This window comes from Micromys minutus (assembly GCF_963924665.1).
Source record: "Micromys minutus genome assembly, chromosome: 3".
NCBI lineage: Eukaryota > Metazoa > Chordata > Mammalia > Rodentia > Muridae > Micromys > Micromys minutus.
The window spans coordinates 20871650-20896705 of record NC_137972.1 but is presented as its reverse complement, the minus strand read 5'-3'; the positions used below and the strand labels follow the sequence as shown (position 1 = coordinate 20896705).

Genomic DNA, 25056 nt, shown 5'->3' with positions numbered 1-25056 from the left:
CAATTGTACAGTACACATACATGTGTATACCTAGATACACACAGAAAATAAAATAGACTAAACTATTTTTATAAAAGAAGAGAATTTAGAGTGACTACTAATACTGTTTTTAGATGTCTTGGATTTTAGCAGATGACAAGACAGTGGCTCTTGTCACATAGGCCTTCCTTGGGGCTTTAAACTCTCCACGCATTATTGGGCATTCAGGGGAGGGGGCCTGTTTGGGGCATTGGGTTTGAGTTCCTGCTCTCCTTTTCAGGAGTCTGATATTTAACTGTCTAAACCCAGATAAGTTTCCTCCTTCTCCATGCCTCATTCATCCATATGGTTAATGGAGGTAATCATGTGGTCCCTCCCTGCCTCTGAGGGAATGAGAGGATGAATGAGATCATGTCTATAAGTGTGTTCAGTCCCTCAGAGAAAGTTACTGTGGGAAGTCACAGATGTTGGGTATTTGTGAAGTACTCCAAGTTCCTGTGCATAGAACACCTTGCCTTTGGCATAGGTCCACAACATCCGGAGCCTGCAAGTGGGACAGGATGTCCCTGGCCTCCATGCTGGCCCTCACCTGTTCAGCCCAGAGTGATGGATGTCAACCCAATCTGTAGAATGTCTGAAAAATGGAAATGACGTGTGTTCTAGTCTAAGCTTATCTCAAGATCTCCAAAGTCCTCCCTGTTGGGTAGTCTTCCCAGTGTGAAGCTAGGCTCTCACTTCCTGGCCTTCCCTACTTGATGGGGTGAAAGGACTGGAGGACATTCGTTTATGTTTATTGGCAGCTGTTCCAAGCCAGTCACAGGATGCAGTGGTAAGCAAGGAAGAGCCTTGTAGAGATGTGGATTCACAGAGAAGGAAAAGTTAGCACAGTGTAGGAGAGAAAATGGAAGTGTAATTGGAGAAGACAGTCCAGTTGTTTATTAGCTACACTCAGTTGGTTACAAGCTATGTTTCTCATAGCTGAGGGGTTCAAGCCAAGCTGAGCGCTTAGCACGGTTGGTTAAAGCGATTCTCAGGTTCCTCTTTCTGCTTCATATTCTCCTCTGAGCAGAGGAGGAGTGTCTTTCTCCTTCTCTGCCAGAAAATCTGGTTTTCAAACACATGAAGTAGGACCCAGTAGACCCAAATAGAGTTAAGGAAACAAAGATAACCATATTTTCATTGTTCGCCCAAGGAAGGAGCTAAAGGTTCTTTATAGTATTGGGGCTCTAAATTTCCAGTGAAACTGTATTCCCATCACTATCCATCCAGTATGCCAGAAAGTCAAATAATCAGCCTCTTGTAATCAAAGTGCTCCTTGCTGTCCAGTTTTGGTGTCGCAGGCCAGCTTCTGGAGGGCTCAAGTGAGAGAACAATGGGTTTTTGCTTAAGGGCCCGGACTCACTCACCTTTCTCATTGCCAGCACCAGATGCCAGGCAAGAAGGGAGAAAGGGTTGCATTTGGCTCACAGTTTGAGTTAACACAGTCTGTCATGGTGGGGAAGATGTGATAGTGAGAATGTTTCTAAGCCATAGCAGCAGGAGTGAGGCTGCTTGCTCACACATTCACAGACTGGGAAGCAGAAAGATGACCTTTCTCTTGTTCCTTTTGGGTTTTTCATTTCATCCAAGCCTCCAGGATGTAGAATGGGACCGCCATATTCAGAATGACTGTATTAGCTCAGCTACTTGCCTCGAAACAAACAAAGCAGGCAAACAACAGCAACAAACCCGACAGATACAATCAAAGGTGTGCCTCAGTCCCCTAGGAAGTTTAGTCAAGTTGACCATGTTAATTATCACAGACATATGGTTTTCCTTTAAGGTGTCTGGGTCTTCACTGTGACCAATATCTCCTTCTTTGTGTTTGGACATACTAGAATATACTTCTATTTTATTATTGTGAATAGTTGACTATAGTTTGTGGTGTTTCTTTATAGGGTGTGGGTTTGCTTCTCCTTCTGAAAAGAAGGTGCCATGGCCAGTCGGTCACTCTGTTACTTCCTTGTTGTCTCCTCACTTGTTTCTTGTCCTCTGCTCAGTGTCCAGCTTCAGAGAAAAAGCTCAGCTGCCTGAAGCTGACTGTATAGAGGTCTAGGATTGTTGCATTAAATAATAAAACAGGAAAAATGTACCATGTCATGCTAGTGCTAGCTACTCTCTGGCCCCATCGGTCTAACTGCCTCCATGGTTAGCCCCAAGCAAAGACCATCCATCTCGTGGCTCTCTTGTTGTGGACTCTATTCACATTCCCAGCCATCTGCCCCCTGTGGGTATAGTCACAATTTTCAGTAACCTGGTATAATCAAAACTTTGGAGGCTTGTACTTTATCAATCAGATTTAGATCATTAAATTCTCATCACACGAAACGTCCACACAATAAATTCAAAGCCAATTGATACTGATATAAACTGCTTACCTAGATAAGACAAATTGTCCTGTAGTAATCTAGCCCTTATAAGATATTCATATCTACCTGTGGGTATTTAAAGCCACATGGATCCGGGTCATCCTTCTTCTATCTTCCTTCCTTTTCCTTCTCCTTACTCTCCCCACTTCTCAAAAACTCTCAGATCGCCCTCCTTTTCTACTGTCTAATCATAGGCTCTAGCCTTGTCTTTCACCTGCAGTCACCTGCTTACAGATGGTAATCTACACAGGCTCTTCTCTGGGGCAGCTCAGCAGATACTGAGCATGTCCTTTGCTTCTCTTCCTTCTGGCCTGTTTGGGCATAGACAGGAGTTCCTTGCAGCTACAGAAGGTGGGCATGTGAGCTAGCCAGTTGCAGAAATCTCTGTATGAGGCCCTGGCATAAAAGAATACTTTAAAAAATATATTAATACTATATACCCGGTGTAGAACTGGATCTTTTAATTTTATATTATCTCTTTAACTTGTTCTATCATTGTTGAGTAATGTGCCCCAGTCTCTTTACTAACATGTAACAAGCCAGCCTTTGAACCTTGGTGCCCTGGCTCTGAACCTGTATTTGAACATATTTCAGCACCAGATTCCCTGTCATCTGCAGGGAAAGGAACCCACTAGTAAGTGGCACACACTTATTGTCTAGCAAATCATTGTCAGAATGGGAGATAGTATGGCACATACAGAGGAGGTGCCAAAACATGCCTGAAGATGGAAGTCCCATGCCATGACTCACAGGCTCTTAGTGGAGTGTATCTGGCCAGAGAAGCTTTCTTAAAAGTAATGTTTTTGAGCAAGTGTTGTAAGACTTACAAGACACAGTTGTCTTCTGTGGTAAAGTGTTGTATTCAGATGGGGATTACCTTTTATCCAAGACTACAGGCACCGTAAGGACCCAAGAGGCAGAATTCACACAGAGTTTAGGCTCAGCACACTGGGTTCTGGTTACTAATTGTTTGCCTATCTACCCAACCCATGCATCAGTGGCCAAGACACTCTCTCGTCTACTAGCAGCTTGACTCTGTCTCCCCTACGACACCCACTCAACTCATGTTTGTTAATTTGGTGCCTGATCCCACTGAGGAAAAATGGTCCTGCCTTTGGCAGTAACCCAAGCTGCTGAAGACCGGAGAGCAGCTGGTGTTTCTGGCAGGACTGCTCACTGCCAGAGCTTGGTGCCACATTGTAAGCCAAAGATCCTCAGGGCTTGGTGGCGGTATGGGAGGGACACCTGGCAGAGAGTGCCTGGGGCACATTCTGAGCCTCCCTGTGTTTTGAGTTACCTGGGGGTGTTGGTGGGGAGGGGGTTATTTATCATCTCCTAGCTATTCCTTTATGTTTTTGCACACATCTGCCACAGTGGATTAAGGGTGCTAAGACACTTCCATGTACCAGTGAAGGGAGAACCCATTTGATGTGGACTAAAGAGAGAAGGTTTTAAGGATGGAGAAAGGTTCTTCAGAGGCTGAGCTTTGGAATATCCAGGCTGGTGGATTCATCTCCTTCATCCTCTACTTTCTTCATGTCTCTACCTTTTCCATCCTCTCCAAACCTTCCAAATCCCCTCCTGCACCTTCTAAGTACCTGTACACATATTACTTCCTTGCCTTCTGCATATGACTGTGGTGACTTCAGAATGTAGGACTTGCTATGTAACGATGTTAGAACTGAAGATGTTCCAAAACTCCAGCATGTTCTGTTAGCCCAGGGATAACGCCACAGTCCTGTCACATGTCTAATCTGCTTATGTTTGTCATTGATATACTTTTAGATTCTTCCTTTGTTTAAGCCTTGTCTTTAGTTGAATTAAAGTCTCTTGAGGGAAATGGGTGGCCATTGCATTTCCTTAATATTTTTCAGTCTATGAAAGACTTGCTCTACTCCATCCATGCTTTTTGGTACCAGGTGGCTATCTTCCACATACTCCCCAACTTCCTCCTATGCCCAGCATCTCCACTGACATCCTTACATGATTCTGAGTTTAGACAGCAACTCAAGGCTTCCAATCACATTTTTTTTGTATCTCCAAGAGGGTTGTTTGTAGCTTCTTGAATAATCCTTGAGCCACAAAATTTGCTACAGAGCAGTGTGTTCTTTCCTTTGATCAAAAATCTCACCATTTCAATCGATTGTCACTCTCAGAACCTACACGGAGGTGGCAGTACTGGCACCAGAATGCAGTTCTCTGGGTATTTGAAGGCCATTCTTCTTCCTCATTGGAGAGTTTTTCATTTCTACCAAAGCATCTGCTCCTTTAGCCCATCTTTTCTCAACGCTCCTGACCACTTTCCATAAGCCACTCACTATCACATGCCTCTCAGTCAGAGGATCCCGATTACAAGTGGCCAAAAGGGATATTACTGTGCTCTCCTTTCATTTGTAGCAAGTATTTCACACTTGCCAGTGCTGTTTAGTTTAATAATTAATATTTTTTTAGAAATAAAAATTAGTTTCTTGCAGCAAACACACAGATCAAAACATCACACAGCTTGATTAGACACTCACACACTTGCCTTGTCCCAAACTCAAACATTGAGAAAAAGAAAACACAAATGGCCAATGACTACTTTTCAATATCCTTAGTCCTCAGGAAAGTAAAAATCAGAGCTACTTTGAGATACTCCTTCACTTTAGTTTGAATGGCTATCTCCAAGAAAGATAACAGCAAATGTTAGAGATGATGTTGAAAAAGAGGGGTCCTTATTCACTCCTGGGTACGTATAGACATCACATTAATACAGCTGTCTCAGCTTGAGGTTCCATTTTGCATTTGGATTCCACCATACTCCAGTCCTGAAGTGCCCTTAGTTTTGTTCCCAGGGCTGCCACTAGCATGAGCCATCTTCACATGATCTCATGATTTCTGAGGCTGGTCATGGCTCCTCCCCCCATGTTTCTTTAAAACTCCCATGTTGACCTTCGCCTGTCTGGCCACTACAGAAGTCTTCAGGAGGCTCTGATTAGCAGCCATAGTTGTATCTATTCATCCAAAGTTGTGAGGACCTGAAAATTTTCAGCTTGTCTTCTTTTTATCCAGGTCATTGATAAATATATACATGATGAGAAAGGACAAAGAAAGTAGTAAGCTACCAAGGGCACATTTTTCTCATTTAGGAAACCAGCACTCCATAGAGTATTGACTAAACTAATTACAAATACACCTCATTCCACTCAGTGTGGAAGATCCCTAAATAGAAGCTGTTCAGTCTTCTTAGGCATCACATTCCAGAAAATGCCTTAGAAAATGTCTACCCCAGTCCTCAGCATGTGCTTTCCCATGTCTTTTTACACAGAAACTTTAGTGTCTTAGGTGCCAGTCTTTCCTTTTGAATTCCTAACACAGAGCCTGGTTAGTACCTTCCAGTTAGTTCCAGTATGGTCAGGCTTAGAACCAGCTTCTGGCATTATTCCAGCCCCATGGTTGGACAGCCCTTCAGAATTCCTAACATCAACGATCCTGTCACATCTGGTGGAGGGTGGGTTTGTAGTCATTAAGCTATACAGATAGCTTTTTAAACAGAGTCCTTATAAGTTAGTGTCAGGACATCTTTAAGGCCACCACAGGAAATGACATGTCAAGTCTGCCGGCTTAAATTATCCAGAGGCCACTGCCTTTAAACTAGTACTGAGGTCTGTTCAGAAGGGACTGTCCCTGAAAGGTGGAAGGTGATGCTTAGAAGAGAACTAGGTTGTCCACATCCCACTTCTCACCCGGGCCTTCTATTACCTGATTGGTGCTCTTGCTTATTTGGCCCAACTTGTCTTCCAGCCTTCCATTCATTCTGATGACACGCACATTCTTCCCTCTCTCAATCCCCCCTTTTCTGCTAGAGACAGAATCCAGGGTGTCTCACAAGCTAAGAGTATGCTCTATCAAGACCCTCCTCCCTTCTATACCCTTTGAGGCCATCAACTATGAGGTGAAGGCCACCTATGACATGACCACTTTTTGGTACCAGATGGAATAACTAGGAGCAGAATCCTAACTTCTGCTAAAGAGAAGTGGGAGGGTAGCCTTTTAAACAGGAGTGAGGCACCTTTGAAAGGCAAAAGCCTCATTAGTAACCACGGCTATGGTTTTTCTGAGCTCTCCCATGCTTCTATGCTGCATGGGGACTTTTGTAAGAGCAGTAGTTTGGTGGTAGATGGGAGTAGGTGGAATTCTCATGACCGTGCCATTCAGAGGAAGAAATGATGTGGAAAAGTTGCCCAAGTCACTCACTGGCACTTTAATCTAGGGGCTTTGTAGAGTTGGGATGTCTAGTATGTCTGTGGCTATGCTTTGCAATGAGGCCTCTTATCTGAGGGGGACAAGGGGAAGGCTAGAGAAGAACACTGGATGCTGTGAATGTTCTCCAAGCATCACATGGTCTGTGATATCTACTCACTCTTTAACATCCCCAGGCTCTAGGGGAAAGATGCTGTTCTTATTGCATTCAGAAGCAGTGAAGGCTTGCTTTGCTGTCTCTAATGGCATACTGGTTTGTTCATTCCATTTGTGTCAAATCTGTCCTCTCTGTTGCTCTCTTTACTAACAAGTATCAATGTACACTCAAGTACCCCAAGCCCTAGAATACCCCAAGGTCTTCTGAATATGCCAGGGATCCGCTTTATGCACTGCCCTGTACTCAGTCCCAAGAGCATCTCCTCTTTCTTCTCTTTGTGACTACAGTTCATGCTTTCTTTGAATTCGATGTCTACTGTGGTTTGGATGTAAATTGACCTCACAGGCTCGTGTGTTTGAGCACTTGGTCCCAGGTTGACAACACTGAGTTTGGAAGCAATGAAACCTTTGGGACATATGCTCTACCTAGGACAAGTAAGCCACTGAGGGCAGGCCTTCAAGGGCAGAACAGTTTCTGCTTCCATCTGAGATCTTTTCCTCCAGGTCTGGCTGCCATGTGAGAAATTCCACAACAGATGCCCTTGGCCCCAAGCCAGTTCAACATGTCCCCTCTCAACCCTTCCCAATGGCAGGCAGTACCTCTGAAATTGTGCTCCAAGATATCTCTTTATTTTAAGCAGTTTCTGTTGGTATTTCATCTCAATGGTAAACCAAAACAAAACAGAAAAACAAAACAAGTAAGTAACCATTGCAGAAAATTAAAAAAAATAAAACCCCTTTTTACTTTTAGAGTTTTCATTTACAAAACCTTGTGAGGGCCATTTAACAATGATAGAATTTTATCCCCCTAAAAACAACCCTTCACTGGAGGAAAAATTGAGGCTGCAGATAAAAATTTTAAGGAAAAAAATGCGAAGTCAACAACCATCCCTAATTTGATCACTGTTAACAATCTGTTAGAGTTCCTTCTTCTCTCTATGTGCGTCTGTGTGTCTGTGTGTGCAGATCAAGTGGGATGTACTGTACATTTTGTGGCCTGAGCTTTTCACCCAATAATTACTGTGAACAGTGAGCCATACTTAGCCTCACTGTTTGGCATGATGCTTCTAAAACAAGAGTGTTGGCCTTATGTGTTTATTCCACCAGTATACAGGAACTGCCCAGCATGTTTACTTCTTAGCAGAGCCATGCCTGAGGGACTTTCCATGTCTCTCCATATGTCCATGGGATCATCTTTCTAAAGCACGTTGCCTAGAATGCTATCTAGATGCTCAGAGGTCACCTTCCCTTCCTGAGGTCATTAGTGACTCTTTCTCACAATATCTCTTCCCTCTTGTTCTACGTGGATCTTGCAAGTAGGAGGATCAACCTTTCTCCCTTGGTGAGAAAGAGACCCAGATGTAAAGTGGATGACAAAGCATTGTTGCATAGAGGTGCCATCCTAAAAGAATGTGGCTCCCTGCTCAAGAGTCTTGTGTCTAGAACAAGATGTTGAGAAAGGAGTGTGATAACAAACAGAAAAGCTAAAGTGATTTATCTACAAATCCCCCAAACTTGACGGAGTCATTTAATTGAGAGACAGGATGGGTGTGGATCTGGGTGGGAGAGGAGGTGGGGAGGAATTGGGGGAGTAAGAGCCAAGGAAACTATAAACAACATATGTTGTATATAAAAAATATTTTTAGTAAATGACAAAGGGCACATCCTATTCTTCATACCCTTACATTGGGGCCTGCAAATGCAAGGTCTAGATGGATGCAGAGGTCATCACATTGGAAAACTGAATCCCAGAACTTTTTTAAAAAGTAAGTATTACAATGACAGATGAGGCTTTAGAGCCTCATCTTTTGATTGCTAGAACTGAATTTTTGTTGTAGCACAAACTTGGGGTAAATAAAAGAAGTGTTCATAAACGTGTCAAGAAGCTTGAGGAGATATTTCATCTGGTAAAGTATTTGCTTTATAAGTAAAATGGGGATCCTCAGGACCTGTGTAAAAATATAAGACATGTAAATCCATGTGTATCTCCAGTGTTGGGGAGGCAGATCCCTTAGGTTGACTGGCTGGTTCACCTACTTAGTGAACCTCAGGCTAATTAGAGACCCTTTCTCAAAAGACAAACATCAAATAAACAAGGTGGATATCTATCTGACCTTGCACACACGCACACGTGCACGCACACACACACACACTCACTCACACATTAAAAGTGATATTTAGTTCACATTCTCTTTCATATCTCAAACGTGAAGGTTTGGAAATACTGCGGCTTGGATGAAATCATGACCAGTATTCCTCCGACCCCAGAAAAGTCATCCAGCCAGAAATTCTCTGTAAATGCCTGAGTGGAGACTGAGTCTAAGGATTCCAGTGGTTTAAAATCTAATGAGTTGCCATATTGAGTGTCAGAAACTTTGCAAGCCACGGAATCACAATGGAAAGACATGGGTCTAATGTGCTGTGGCTGGAACCAGGATTCCTAAAGATATCAAAATCCACAGACATCCCTTGTGTAAATTGGCATGGTATTTTCATAAAACCCACCCACATCTTCTTATATACTTTAATTTGCATATAATACCTATGATAATGTGGAGCTAAACAAATAGCTCTTATACTAAATCATCCAGGGGACAATGGCAGGGAAAAGATTCTGAACATGTTTAAAAAAATATATTTGGCCAGTTTCCCAGTTCAGCAGGTAAAGGCACTTGTCAGAAAACCTGATGGCTGGCTCTATCCTTGAGAGCTATGTGGTAAAAGGAGAGAACGAACTCCTGCACACTGTCCTCTGGGTTCCATGTGTGTACTGTGACATGTGTGTTCACACACGTGCATATGCACATACATACATATGATCCCTAGTTGGTTGAATCCGTGAATGGTGAACCCACAGACAGGGAGGGCCAACTCTCTCTCTCTATGGAATATGACATCTGACATGGAGTCACACTTACACAGGGTCAAAGCTTACCTTCTCTGCTATATTACATTCATTTCATATTTATTTATTATTTTTGGTACACATTTCCCAGTACTCTCAGTTACATGTGTAGATCGGTAGGCAGGCAGCTAGACGGATAGTTTTTTTTTTTTTAATTTAAGTTTTATAGAGAATTTTACATGAGCACTGTATTTACATTATCATTTTTCTTTTCCTCTCCACCCATGTCCAATTCCTCCCATGTCCCCATGGGGCTTTTCAAATTTATAGCCTTTTATTCATTAATTACTATTGTTGTCAAAATACACTCAAATACACACACATACAAACACGGCAGAAATACACATATGCTCACACTCCTATACACACCACACACACACACACACACACACACACACACACACACACACACACTTAGAACTGATCACCTGGGGTTGGATCACCTATTGGGATTAACAAAAAACACAGTACCAGGCACGGGAAACACCATTTTGATCTTGTTGGTAAGAAGACTCCCAAAACAATATAGGCCATCGCTGTCCTTGGTCGCTTCCCAAAAACTGGAGGTAAGTTTGTAGCCAACACCACATACTTCAGAACTCAGAGGAGCTGAGGTAGACCTGACCTGAAGGACTTATCCCTGAAGATTAGCTCTCATAGTACCAAAGGGAAGCATACATGCTGTCGAAGGAGAAAAGCAATCAATCATCTTACCAAGATGTAAAGTCTATGAAACAACAATGATCCGAAGGTCAAGGTCTCCTAAAAGGTTCAACTGTGGCCGTTACATCCTAGGGGCAATCAATAGTCATCTAGTTGGGAGGATACCCCAACTAGATGCTTAATAGGAGGAAATCCATGCCCGGTACTGTAGTCCTAACCTGCTGCGGAGGTCACCGACTGTAGAGAGGAACCTGCTGCTGTTGCTTTTCTGAACCAGGGTAATTTCTAACTGAATTCTCCTTATCCTCATATATCCAGATAAGCATAGCTCTCATCCCTCATCAGCAAAGTTTCTTTTTGAAGTAGACAAAGACAATCACAAGAATCTTCTACAACTAGTCAAAGTGCAGGGAACATTTGACGGTAGGGTGCTCAGCCCCAGTCGACATATCTACAACACAAGTCCCTCCAGCTTAAAGCTCAGGGAACATTGCAGAAGAGCAGAAAGAGAGATGGAAAGATCCAGAAGACCAGGAAGTCTGTTAGAAGGTAGAGTCTTCTATATATGACTGTGGTTGAAATTAAAAGAGGACTGGCACAAGGCCTATCATTGGATGAGAAGGAAAGGCGGGAACAAGATTTTAGAAAGAGAGGGAGGAGCGGGAGGGAGGGAGAAGTAGCTGGGAGCAAACATGATGGCAGATGTTAATATTCTTCTCTGGGCATAAATACAGGTTGCTATGAATATTTTATAAGGGATGGTGTGTGATGTTTTTTTTTTTTTCATGTGGTAACTTAATTGAGTTCAAGAGAGGGTGCAGTGGTGAGATGCCCCAAGCCTGCCACAGAATTGGGATGTGGGGAAAGGGCGTGGTGACACCAAGCAGAGCAGGACACACCGGGGTCAGAGAGAGCCAGCAAAGCACAGAGCGGCAATGCACTGGAACTGGTCGCCCCCTTTTTTAATGTTTACTGCAAAATATGACAAGAAAGATACACCCATGAAATCTCAACAACTCAGTGGCCTAAACAAGATCTGAGAAAGGACAACACCAGTTGTCATGTTAATATGGATGGGGAAAAAAAATCTCACAAGGACTCTATCCTTAGATGAAGTGCTACAGGGAATTAATGTCTTCTGCGAGTGGCAGAATCAGTTAGTATTTATTGAGGGCCAGGAATTATCCTAAGTTTGAAATACTGCAGAAACATCAGGCAACCTGAGATTGTTACATTCTGGTGAGGTTACAGACCAGACTTTGGCAACTCAACCACCCATTTACCATTTTCAAGTACTGACCCTACATCATAGGCTGTGAGTCCCAAGAGCGGTTAACAGTGGTGCCAAGCTAGGAAATATTTATCCAACACTAACAACTATCAGTCTGCTAAACTTTCCGCAGGGCCGATTTCACTGGTCCTATAGAACATCACTAAGGGACGGGGGTTTACTGATAATGAAACCTGAGGCTCCATGTCTTACCAGACCCCCTGTGCTGTTCTCAGAGACTGCATCTTCTAAGAAGATATGGCCCCACTGCCGACAGAAGGCTGTGTGACCTGGGAGAGAGCCTCATGCCAGCCACTCTGTATTTGAGATGGAGCCGCTTGCCAAAAGCAGTTAAGTTGCTCCAGTGCTGGCCAGCTAGGAGAGATTTCCCAGGATCCATGTGGGTAGGCCTGACATGTTTATCTGGAGGTAATGACTGTGTTGGCTCCCTATAGAAAGATTAGGATGGAAGCCCAGTTCACTGTTTGGGGACTTGAACTAAGATCTTCAGGAAGAGCTAGGAAGGATTTGTACCTTGCTAGACTGTATCGAAAGTTATTATTCTATGCAGATTTGCTTGATTCTTCTTTCCTTTGCCTATCAGCTACCATGAAGTGAATATGATAGTGACAGGGCAGTAGAAATAGTCCCTGTGACAAATGACAAGAGTGTGATATGGTGCAATCTCACTGAGTTTATACCATGAGTATAATCGGCGCTGGAAGCTGAGTTGGGCCAAGTAGCATGAATTGCAAGTTACCCTGAGATACAGAGTGAGCCCAGGCTATCCTAGGCTGACCAATGAAACTCTACCTCAAAAAAACATGTAAAAAGAAGAAAACCTGGCAAGTTCTATCTTGTTTTTGTTTTCTTCCTTTGCTTTGTTTTCTCCTCTGGGATCTCTTATTTGCATGAGGCCCAGACATGCTTTGAAGAAGCCTGCCAGGCTAGACTTGGTCTAATTGCAGATCAGAGGAACTCCAATTGGTCAGGACTCCTGGGGGTGGCCAGAGAAGAACATTCCAGGAGAACCAGAAGTGAACTAAAAAAGGCTGCTTTTCATTCCTCTTCCAATCTTTGCTGTCACCAGACCCCCCATGTGACCCCTGTCTTCCTGTTTAGCCCTCTCAATGGACTTTGCCAGCCACCATCAATAGAATTCTCTGATCTCCAGGCACACCAGAGTGCTGTGACTTCCAATTCTCTGGCCCGAGAGTGGGAGGTGGTCACTGGCTTATGAAATGCTTGTAGGAGCAAAGTAAGCTGCCACCGGGCTATCTTTGAAATGCGCCAGTTTTCCATCACTTTGTGAGGAATTACTTTAATCCAGGTACTATTAAACTGAAATTTAGTGATCATTCAGGCTCAACTGATGTTTATCTTGAGAAGTGGCTACTTTGAGCCAAGCCCTGGGCAAAGGCTTCTTCAGAGGATGGTGCATTAGTCATCTGAAGAGCAAAGGGCTCAAGTTTATCTTTTCATGATCTATGAGGGAACAGGTTTACTAAGCAAATATGTGTTCCGTGCAAGATTGCCAGGGGAGATTTGAGACTACTTAAGATGACAGACTGTTTCCCCAGAAGCCTGCCTGTGCTTCCCACATTAACTTTACATGGCCAGGAGACAAGGCCACGCAGCAGGAAGAACTCTAAACAAAGTGCTGATATTACTACACTCTTATTTCTGAGTTGACATGAGCTTGCTGTGTTATCATTGCAGCGGTGGATGATTTCTGGTTCTTTATCTTGTGCATAAAGAGAGCAGGAGTATGATAGTGTAAGCATTCATGCACAAGTGTAAGGTCTGCCTAGATTAAGTTTAAGGGCTGTCTTTGTGACTTAGCAAGGCTCTACACTAAAATAAGATGTAACAGGAGGGCTAAGTATATCGCTCTATTATAGAGTGTCTGCCTAGCAAGTATGAGGTTCTGGGTTCAATTCTCAGCTCCAAACACAAGAGGAGGAGGAAGAGGAGAAGGAGAAGAAAAAAGAGGGGGAGGTGAAGGAAAAAAAGAAACAGCCACTGAACTCATCAAGGTGGGTAGTATGTCCACTTTCTATGTAAAGAGGGGAGGAAAATAGATGCATGTATCCTGTTTTCATATTCATAAGATATTCTTTAAGCCTATCCAAGATGTCAGTGATAGTCTACCTAGGTTAGGAAAGGTGTGAGAGAAAACTGAGAAGGTAGAGTGCACATAGTAAAAAATGTTTTTCACAATAATTATAATAACATTATAATTTTGAACCATAGTAATAGATTACCTTTTTCAAAAATAAATATATAGAAAAGACTTTCTGAAATTCAGACATAATGGTACCACATGGACCTTCCAATGAAAATGGAAGTTATTGTGGCACTGACCTGTCCCAGCACTCCATTGCTGGCTCTGTCTGACTGTGCTGTCTGTTTTCACAGTCTCAAAGCTTTCTCACGTTGCCCGATTCTAGGCTCTTGCCTCAGTGGGCAATGTATTTGAGAAGTTTTGAATGCATGCAGTCTCATTTTTTCTCTACTTCCTTACTCCTAAAGATATTTGTATACACGTATAGACATGTATACATACATTTGCACACCCCTCCCATGTATGTGAGCTGAACCCTCTTGAAGCAGGTAATAACTCCCTACTCCCAGGGGTCCTCTGGGCACACACAAACTTGACCAGAAAGAAAGCCAAAGAAAGCATTTGTAGACTTAGCTCTTTAACTCAAGCCTTCTGTTTTGTCAATCAAGAGTATTGGGAAGGTCATAGATTGCCGGACTTTACAAAGCTGGTATTGTCATCAGCACAGACTCTGCCTGCAGGAGACTCCAACCACCTCACTGAGAATGTGCTGGCATCACAATATACACTGGGGATAGATACAGCAGCCTGTCAGGCTTAACTCTTTCCAGTGCCTCAGGGTGACTTCTCACCCTTGGATCTGTAGCAGGGGACATGGTTTGTAGTGTAGCTTGTATTCTGTTTGCTGTCTTTTAGGCTCAGTGGCAAACCTGGAGATGCTATAGGATATGATGGGAAAAGTTAAGTGACTTAGAGGTCAACAGATAACTTAAGAGGGTTGCTTAGATGATGCTTAGAAGTTAATCCTTCCCGACATAACCAGAGTGAGAGTCTTGAGTACCTCACATGGAGATGTGTGTGGATGTGGCATGTCAGTACAGACACCGGTGACCATCTCTCGGACTGGGAAAAGGCCTGGGCAGTGTCTTCTCAGTGGTCTGGTGTATTATAGATTGACCAAATGACATGCCTTTTTAAGCTCTTAAGAAAAAGTCAACCCAGTGCATTTGTGACTTTTCATCAATAGATGGGGAGGGATTCCAAGACACCTCTTTTGACAAAATATGATCACAGAAGAAAATGCCTGAAGGTATCCTCAGGTTTCATGAATTACTAGTTTGGCTTGTACGCTTATCTTTTTCCTTCAAGGGGTCACGTGAGTGAAATACATATGTTGGAGTTGAACTTCTAGATGTATATGAACTTCAGTCAGCGCCTGAACTGTGAATGGATTCATTTTTGAGGTGCCCCAGAGAAATGTAGTTTCCATGCTATGGAAATGTAGTCTCTAGTTCTGTCTGCTGCCTCTGCCAAGGCCTGCATGGGATACATAAGTGTGTAAGTGTGTGCACACACAGAGTTCTTTCCCTTGCAGAGGAGAAAGACAAATATCTCCGTTTTTCACTCTCACTCTCTCTTCCTTATCTCTCTTTTCCCCACTGTCAATCAACTTTTTTCAATGCAAAGATTTATTGTGATGATTTTTTTTCTGTCTTTTTGTACCATTTGTGAATGAAGTTGAAAATCACTCTAGGAAATGGGTAGCTCTGGATTTTCTACCTCTAGCAATGCCCATATGGTGCCATTGGGGGCTTTAGCAGAGAATTGTAGATGATAATGGTGAATTGGGAAGCTAACCTAACCGCTGATGATTAAGGCATGGTGGGAGAATTATGTCCATGACACAGAAAAGTGGTGGAGTTCTATTTTCCCCCCATTGCTACAATCTTTTCAGTGATTTCCCCCACCTCTGGAAACAAGCACAGACAGTGGAAGGGCCCTTTTCAGAAAGCCAAGGGGATTTTGATTGGCAGATACAAGCCACAAATGGCTGATATCTTCCCAGGGCTAGGATGAAAGAAACTGGGTGGAATTAGAAGGTTATCTCCTAGACGGACTGCCTCTAACCTCTAGTAGGACCTGTGCTTTCCTATAGCCTCAGTGTTCTGTGGGTAAAATGAGACAGGTGAGTCACCTCCCATCACTGCTAAGAGGATGTGTTAAGTGTGTTCCCTTGGGAGTATGTCAAACACCCACAGAGACACAGGAGAAAGACTAGCTAGAGCACAACTTCAGTCACTACCAACTTGTGGCCAGCCTTTGCTTGTCTACATCCCACACTGGTGTAATCTAAACTTAGGAAAGAAGGGATTCTGTGATGATAACTCTACCACGTGTGTGGAGGTAGCAAAGAGCACAGTATTTTTCCATTTTTTAAAAAAGATGAGTCCTATCTCAGACCAAGTATGTAAGATCATGAAGCCACTACTCAATGTGGAGCAGTCCCTCAAACCCTGTCTCTCCATCCCCACATACTTGTTCTTGATTATACTGTCTGTTGCCCCTGTATGTTTGGAGCATCTTCAGAGGGAGGCACGGGAGACTTGTGAAGTTTTATGTGGGCTCACTGGCTCTTTATAGCCCTGTAATAACCATATATTTGTAGGACACAACTTCTATGAGAGAATAGCACACTCTCTCAGTGCCTCAGATAACTAACATGCCTCTTTATGCACTGATTGCCAGAAAATAGGAGATGAACGAGGCACACCTGCTGCTCTTAGGGAGCTCACAGTTTCCTCTACACTGAGACAGGGGACTAACAGAATGGAAAAGATGGGTGCATATGGACAGGCTGAACCAAATGTTCAGGGTATATGATGGAGGGCTGGTACCTCCTAGCTGCTGCCTTCTATAAGAGTTATTAATATCCCCCAAATTGCCATCCCAATATAGCAATTTGTGCTTTTATTCACTTAACTTCTAGAAGCCGACTGCTAGGCTTCAGAATAGCTATGTATTTTTTTCAAAAACTAAGAGTACTCGTGGGCTCACTTTAACAAGCAATTAAGTTACAGATGGCCATACCAAGGCTGGAGAGATGGCTCAGTGGTTACAATCATGTGTTACTTTTGCAGAAGGCCCAGGTTTAGTTCCCGGCACCCACATGATGGTTCACAACCACCCATTACCCCAATTTCAAGGCCTTAGATACTCTTTCTGTTCTCTGTGGGCACCAGACATGCATGAATTGCACATATATTCATGTAGGCAAAATATTCATAAGTATAAAATAACCAATCTTTTAAAAAAGTAGAATGCCCATACCAGCGAAGTAGATACAACCTGTGAATCTATGAGTCAATACTAAACACTGTTGAAGTTGAGGCCAAGCATAAACAATGAAGAGTGAGGAAACTTCTAAGTTAGGGGTCCAAGCCCATCCAGTCATCTTTAAAGAGGTAGCATTACTTGAGAAGGTATCTACATCAGACTATCCTATAGACAAGCCTTTGGAGTATTTTTTAAATTAATGATTAATGTGGGAGGGCCCATCAAACTGTGGACAGTGCCACCTCTGGACAGGTTGTCTTGGATTCTGGGTTGTAGAAAGTAGGCTGGATGTGCCACAAGAAGCAAGCCAGCAAGGAGCATTAGTCCATGGCCTCTGCTTCAGTTCCTGCCTCCAGCTTCCTGACCTGGGTTCCTGCACTGATGGACTTCCCTTATGGGTGGACTGTAAGCTGTAAAGTACAAAAGACTCTACGTTGCTTTTGATTAGTGTTACATTACAGCAACAAAAACCTGTCTAGTACCATCACATTCCAAAGCCCCCTACTACTAAACATCATAATTGGACTGAGTTTTCATCTTCTAAATAGTTTATGCAGAATATTAAATTTCAGCACAGGGATCCCTGGGAGACACACTCAAACTATATATCACTTATAAAGGCAATTCAGTTCTAGGCTAAAGTTAAACCCCTTATCCAGGAGGCATTTTTGATGCAGACCATGGGAGATATATTCACCTTTAAGGCGGTCCCAAGGAAACAGCCTTATCTTTGTATTCCTAGACTTAGAAACAGATAAAATGGGAGAGTATCAAGGTGGGTTTCATTTGGAGACAGGAGAATGTGTCTTTTTCCTTTCGTGTCTGCCTTCCTTCTTTCCAGCCATATCTAAAAATTGGCTGTGTGATGAATAAGGGAGGAAGGTAGGGAGGAGAGACTGTTCTTTCTTGAAGTATTTGTTCTTCTGGTAGCATTCTCGCAGGTCATCTACTCCTTTTGGCAGGGGTACTCTTCCCTTCCCTTCCTAACTTCAGGCTTTACCATTTTCATTCTGTATTAGAAGACAATTGAAATGCAATCATTATCATCCAAAAATTCTGACCAAATTCATCTGGCATCTGAGAAACCCTGGCTGCCCTCTGTTCATGACCTAGAGATAAAAAAAGGTGAGAAAGCCAAGGAGAGGATAAACTCGGGTTATGCTTCATGATTTTCTCTCAAGTAAAGAGCTATTCTGTGAATGCTTTGGGGTCCACCAATAGCCACATCTGGATATTAAACATTTGAGGTGATTTGAGGTCACTGGGAAAACATCCCTCAGCTGGTAACAGGAGGTGATTCTGTAGCTGTGGTGTAGAGCAGGGGCGTGGCTGGAGCATCTGAGCTGGCAGATTCCCTATCTGTCACTCTACAACAATGTGATGAGTCTGGGCTGCAGAGTGGAAAGATGGTGTATGCTGGTTCCATGGGCGGCAGGATTTGGATGTAGAGCAGCCTTCAGGCAGATAGTCTCCCAGATGAACATTAGCCCCTGGTCTTTGGTTCCAGATGAAGGTTGATGGAAATTGGGTTTATTTTCTAGGTGCCATCACTGAATCCCTTCTGGACACAGTGGTACCCATGTCTCTGTTTTATCAGTCTGCATCTTTCTATGGAGAACTGTATGAGAGAGAAAGAGAAAACAGAGGCATATGGGTACAGAGATGCTCTTTCTGAGATGCCAGTGAAAGATGGGTTAGAAAACAAGACCATTGACCTACCTGATGGTTTAGCCGGTGGAAATGGATGGCATAGAACCAGAATAACACAAAGATGTGCCCCGCCACTCAGCCAATAGCAATGTAAACCCAGAGGCAAGAAGCATCATGAAAAGAAGCCACTGTTTGGATCCAGTGGAAAAAGGCAGCCTGTACATCAAATCACTTCTCAGAGGTCTGGTACCCTGTGCCTGGTGTACATTGTAGGGGCATATTGTTATTCAGAGAAGGAAGAGAGGCAAAATCCATCACTAAAGTATGAGGAATGGGACGCTGGTTGGCTTCTGAAATAAAACGTACATTAAAAAAAAATTTCTTTCTGAGAGACAAAAGCCTAGGGTTCTCCAAGGTCAGGAAAAAAAAAAGCAAAACAAAGCAAAAACTTTCCTCAAGCTTAGGTGGAAATAGAGCATTTGCCAGTAAAAAAAAAAAATGGCACAATTTTGAAACTCTGTGAATTCTGGTTGCAGTGAGAACAGCACAGGACATTTGAGGGCTTTTAATCTAAATTAGTATTCTAAATATGAGAGGGGGAGGGAAGGAGGGAGAGAGGTTGTATGTGGGATGTCAGTTGGTATTTAGAAAATCTAATTTATTGAATAACGCGGTGTGCAGAATGAAAAGTTGTGTTTTATTTTTAATTGGGATTATTTAGATTGGAACTAAGTCCAAGGCCAGCTATTTCCATTGTATTGGCCAAGTAACTAATCTTGGTGGGTTGTAATTTCCTTCTATATAAAGTAAAACTAATAATTCCTATCTCAGAAAACTCCCATTGGGAACCAGTGTTAAGGATACCCTGAACAATTACTCTAAGTTAGGCAGTACACAGTGAATGATAGATGGAGGTATGGAGGCATGGATGGTGGATAGTAGATGGATGGATTGATGGATGGATGAATGGATGGATGGATGGATGGATGGATGGATGGATGGATGGATAGATAGATGAGTGAGTGGATGGATGGATGGATGTGGATAGGTGGATGAATGGATGTGGGTGAATAGATAGATAGATGGATGGATAGGCAGATAGATGGATGGATGGATGGATGGATGGATGGATGGATGGGTGGATGGATGAGTGAGTGGATGGATGGATGGATGTGGATAGGTGGATGGATGGATGGATGGATAGATGGATGGATGGATGGATGGGTGGATGGATGAGTGAGTGGATGGATGGATGGATGTGGATAGGTGGATGGATGGATGTGGGTGAATAGATAGATAGATGGATGGATAGGCAGGTAGATGGATGGATGGATTGATGGATGGATGGATGGATGGATGAATAGCAGTATAATCCTCCATGACCTTCTACCTTGCTGGACAGAGTCACTGGTTTGTGTACTCTTCTCTTTCTCTCCCATCATGGGTTTGTAAGACATACATGTTTGGAAACACTCTTGGGTGATTCTAAATCTTTTTGGAAGACATAAAAATGAGGACTTCTAATGAGAATGCTACAACTGTTCCACTGAACTAGAACTGTCTTATGAGATGTCTATCTCTTTCATGACACAGAACCTTTGGAACAAGGCTGCCACACAGTCTCTGAAACACAGCCAGCACTTATAAAAGTCAAACAACTTACCATTGTCTAGACAAGGGGTGCCCCTGTACTGGAGCCGTCAGAAAGCCTGCTGTGGCAAGCTTATCTTGAGCATTCTGAAAGTCAAAACTAATGCTTTTACACTAGCGTTAACTGGGGCTTTTGATGGGGTCTGGTGGTTAGGGATGTACAGACTAAACTGGGCTTCAGAAGTGCAGGGGGCTCTTCAGTCTACAGTACAGGTTAGGGGTCTGGATCTCTTCCTTCCTGCAGGGGATGGTGAATAGTTACTTGCAGAAATGGATGAGAGTTTATACTATCTACCTGCCCTTGCACATGTGATCTTCTGTGTGAAGTGCCTCATGCTGGTACCTATGTGTGTAATGACGAGAAGGGAAGAAGCTGCTTGGACATTTCACAGATCAGACAGCTCCTTCTGTTCCATTTGTACTACTATGTTCTTTAGCTATACTTTCCAGGCTGGAAATAAACACATTCTTTTTCCACTTCCCTGTGGATGTCTTCATCTTAGAGACATAGAGAAGATGCTGGTCATGGAGAACTTGGACCAAGAAAAAACGCATGAGGGTTGGGGCTGACTGCATTTTGCCTGCAGTTCGTGTTGGAGAGTGGGAATTATTTGCTGACTTTTACCTGTTAAAGGCAAAGCTGACTACTGGTCAGCTTCTATTAGAATGGTATGTGTTTCGGGGTAGTACTGGAGCTAGCTAGGGGGGTTATTTTGCTTTCAATGCACTGTGGAAGAGGTTCCTTCATGGTTAGTGCTCATGTTTGGTGAAGGTCTAGGGTGTACTTCCCCTGTTATGTGCAATTTCCATGTTGGAGTCCTGTTTTATTTGCTCAGACACCAATGTTTAATGTAGGAGAATAGCTAGCCACTGTTAGACTCTGGGGGAAGCATTGCAGGGTAGTTAGTACTATCAGATACCATGATGAAGTCTAATTGCAGGGCCTCTTGTGCTGGTTGACTATTGCTACATGTTGCTGAAAATAGTTCCTTCTGCTGTCCTAGTTTAAAAAAGAAAACAAGCACTATTTGAGATGAATGTGAACAGCATCCCAGAGTAACCGTGATGGCTCTATTTGTGGGTTGAGGCTAGAGTTGACAGACACTGTGACCACAACACTGAGCAATTCTCATCTAGGCTTCTGACCAGAACACACTGGTGATGGCAAGACTCATGAATTATTCATTTACACTTGCAATCGGTTTTCAAAGGGCACAGCCTTCACATAAAAATTTACAGCAACTGAAGTGTCAGGTTTTGTTTTTTGTTTCTATTCTGCAAAACCTGGCACCTTGGCTGTTGAATAAAAGTACTGAGTAAAAGCATTGGTTAAAGGTCTAATGGAACCTATTAAGGTGTTTCGAGTGTAGTGGGGGAACTTTTAAAACTCCCCATATTTATGTACACAAAGCAATTGAATATATTAAGCATCGTAATTAGGTGTTTAGTCTTCTCCAAGTGTGTTAAATGGAACTGCGGCTCCACCAGGGCTTCCCAGTGTTACTGATGGTCATGTGGCAGTCTTTCCTTCACTTTATATATTACGTCACAAACCACCATGGCAGTCAAATGAGTCGGACTTGTACTGCTGGACTCTAAATTAACCAGTATTTGTTCTAATCCTGAAATCAGTTGGAAGGCAGAGGGTGAGGAGGGGAAGGGGAAGAAATGGAAGCCAGCTGGCAAGCTGACTCGGCCAACACTGCTGCTGACATGATAGAGTCTGTGTTGACATCTTGTACATGAGGGGATTGTCTCCAAGTGCTTTATGCTGGGAACTTCTCTTGCAGGATTTGTTCACATAGGGACAAGCCACAGAAATGTAGGCCCTGGAGCAAATGCATCAAGTAGGAGATGAATCTTGAAGAGCAACATTTTCCTAAGTGGACTGAATATAACTGTTGCTTGCAAAACATTTTCAAAAATGGATGTAATCCCCCCAAGGTTATAAGTTAGTAGATCTGGGGAAACGGGTATGATTTTTGTATTTTTACCACCATCAAATGATTCTTGTGGTATATTTATGTGGGATCCAGTGACATCATCCTTGGATTCCATTCTAGCCCTCCGCCTTATACAAAGGTCACTTAGCTTCTCTGAGCTCTGAGCATCTGAGAGATGTTACATCTGTCTCTCACTTCTTCTTATTTGCCATGGCTCATAATCTTCCTTTCTAAGACCTCAAGCATAGTTGGATGTAGACAACCCTTTAAGGGACTCATCAAAGACACTAAAAGACTAGAGGGGATAAAGGGATAGATTCAGGACATGAAGAAGACAAGAGTGAGGAAATGAACTGGCTACCTCCCTCAGTGCTGTGACACCAAACCTGAAAAAAAGCAACTTAAGGGAGAATGGGTTTACTTTTGGCTTGTGGTTTGAGGGGATACAGCCTATCATGGCAAGAAACACATGGCAGAAGGAGTGTCTCACAGCTGTGGAAGGTGGGAGTTTACACTCATCTGAGGGGCAGGAAATAGAGGAGACAAAAAGCAGAGCCTTAAGTCTTCTTCACAATGTCCCAGTTCCTTCAGGCTCCACCTACTGAAGGTTCAAACACATGGACCCTCGAGGGATATTTTACACTCACAGCATCACATTGTGCTTCTGACTCCATATGTTCATAGCCATCTTATAACACAAAACACATCCAATCTAAGTCAAAAACTCCCCATAGTCTTACAGTTCCAACCATGTTGAGAAGTTTGATGTTTTCTAGGAGACTCAAGCAAATTCTTAGATGTAAGGCCCTGTAAAGTAAAACAACACAAGTTATATACTTCCAATATATAATGTCCCAGAGTAAATACATTATAAAAGAAGGAAGGCAACAAATGTTGGAACAAAGCAGAGTTAAAACTCAGCAGGACAAATGCCAAATCGTATAGCTCCCATGATTCCAGTATCTGGAGCTCATGGTGGCATCATCTGGACGCAGGCTTAGGTAGCACTGTCCTTTCAGATGTATTGATGTGTCACAGCTGTGCCTTATCTCCACTCAATACCAGCAGCTTCCCTCAGTAAATGCTACACATTTCTGACGTCTCCAGTATCTTGAAGTCTCATGTAATTTAGACTTCATAGCTTCATGCATAGCCTATTCAGGAGCAGCATACAGGAAAACCAACCCTGCTACACGTTGCCTGACACAGTGGCTCTTCTGGAGCTCTCTGGAATCCCTTTGCACTTGTATCCTGCAAGCCTTGGAAGCAGGGGCACCTGAATGTTACAGAGTTTGCTTTCTGCCCAAGCTATGGCTTGGTCCTCTGGGACAGTGGCAGCAGGAGCCTCCCCATTCTTCACAGCTGACCCTGGGAGAGGATTTTGCTAAGTGAACCCCCAACCCCTGTACCACATGCCCTAGATGTTCTTACTCCATGCATTCCCCTTGCAGGCAAATTTTCATTCTCACAATTCCAGTCAGAATCTAGGTGGGGTACCTGGTAGAACAGTTGGTATTAGGGAAATGGAGAGAGAGGGGAGCTCATCCTAGTGCTAGACCTCAGGGGAAACAGGCAGCTAGTTTGAGAGACAGATCCCGAAAGAGCATGCTCTCTGGAGAGCCAGTGGAAATGACTGGGACCTCAGAGAGGGTTTCCTGTGTCTTCTGGGAAAACTGAGCAGCGAGGGGAACAGATGTTTTCCACTTTAGCCACAAATTACACTGTGTTTTGTCCCAGGCTTTAGGCATGCCTGTGGACTTAGGTGCTGTGCCACATGACTGCCTCTAGTTCCTCTGCCAAAGAGTCCCCTGAGAAACTGAGACTCTGTCCACAGAAAGTTCTGTCCCTGAAAGATGTTGAGTTCTGCTTCAGAGAAATCTGTGATGATAAGGGATAAGACCCAATTGGTCCCTAAAGAGGTATTCTGGGCTTAGATTGTGAGGACCAAGTCCAGGTGATGAAATGATGTTTTGTAGTTAATTGTGTGGCTTTGGGACTTGAAGGACAATCCTGAATCTATGCTGTAAGAAACAAGGAGCACAGTGAACTTGGGTTTTCTCATTACATTGTAACCTAAGTTCCTTGTTACAATCAGTGCTCATCCATCCAACCCCCCTTTTAAGTTCATCTCCCAATCCCTCCATGGGGTTTTTCATCTGGGACCAGCTCCCATTGGTCATGCAATTCAACTAATATGGTTTACCAAAGTCATTGCCAAGTCATTTCACTCAAAATCTACACAATTCCCAACCCTCTCCATCACTGCTTCCATGAGGTACTATTTCCAATTAGAGAAATCCAGTTAGCTACTTCCAGACTTACAGCAGACTCCACCTACTACAACGAGAAGCCCTAAGACATTGAACCAGGGCAACCAAGATGCCCTTGCAGCAAGGGAAATGACCTACTGATCTTATTTCCATCAAGTACAGAGCTCAGAAAATTCTAATAGTATCTTGGCCATATCCTTTTAGCCTACTACACAGAAAGAAACCATGAGTATGGTGTTCCTAGGTTTGCCTTCAGAGACAAGGTCTGTTAATGTGATGGGAGACATATTAGTTGGTTTATGTGCTTTTCTACCTGTAACATGGTATCCAGTGACCAACTCCTTCCTATCCTTTATTCTCTACTCTTGTACCTTTTATCTCCTTTTAAAAACACTTACTTTCAGTGTGTGTGTGTGTGTGTGTGTGTGTGTGCACTCGTGTGCATGCTCGCATGCACACATGTGCACAAAGGCTAGAAGGCCTTGAGTCCTTTAAAGCTGCAGTTACAGGTGATAGTGAGTC

The 25056-nt window shown here is 43.2% G+C and overlaps 1 protein-coding gene across 2 annotated transcripts in view; it reads left to right on the top strand.

Annotated features, from left to right (window-relative positions):
* The window catches only part of ANO2 (anoctamin 2), a gene marked incomplete at both ends in the record, with an annotated part of 305878 nt that overhangs the window by 203905 nt on the left and 76917 nt on the right, over positions 1-25056 (top strand). The gene's annotated exons all lie outside the window — the stretch shown is intronic.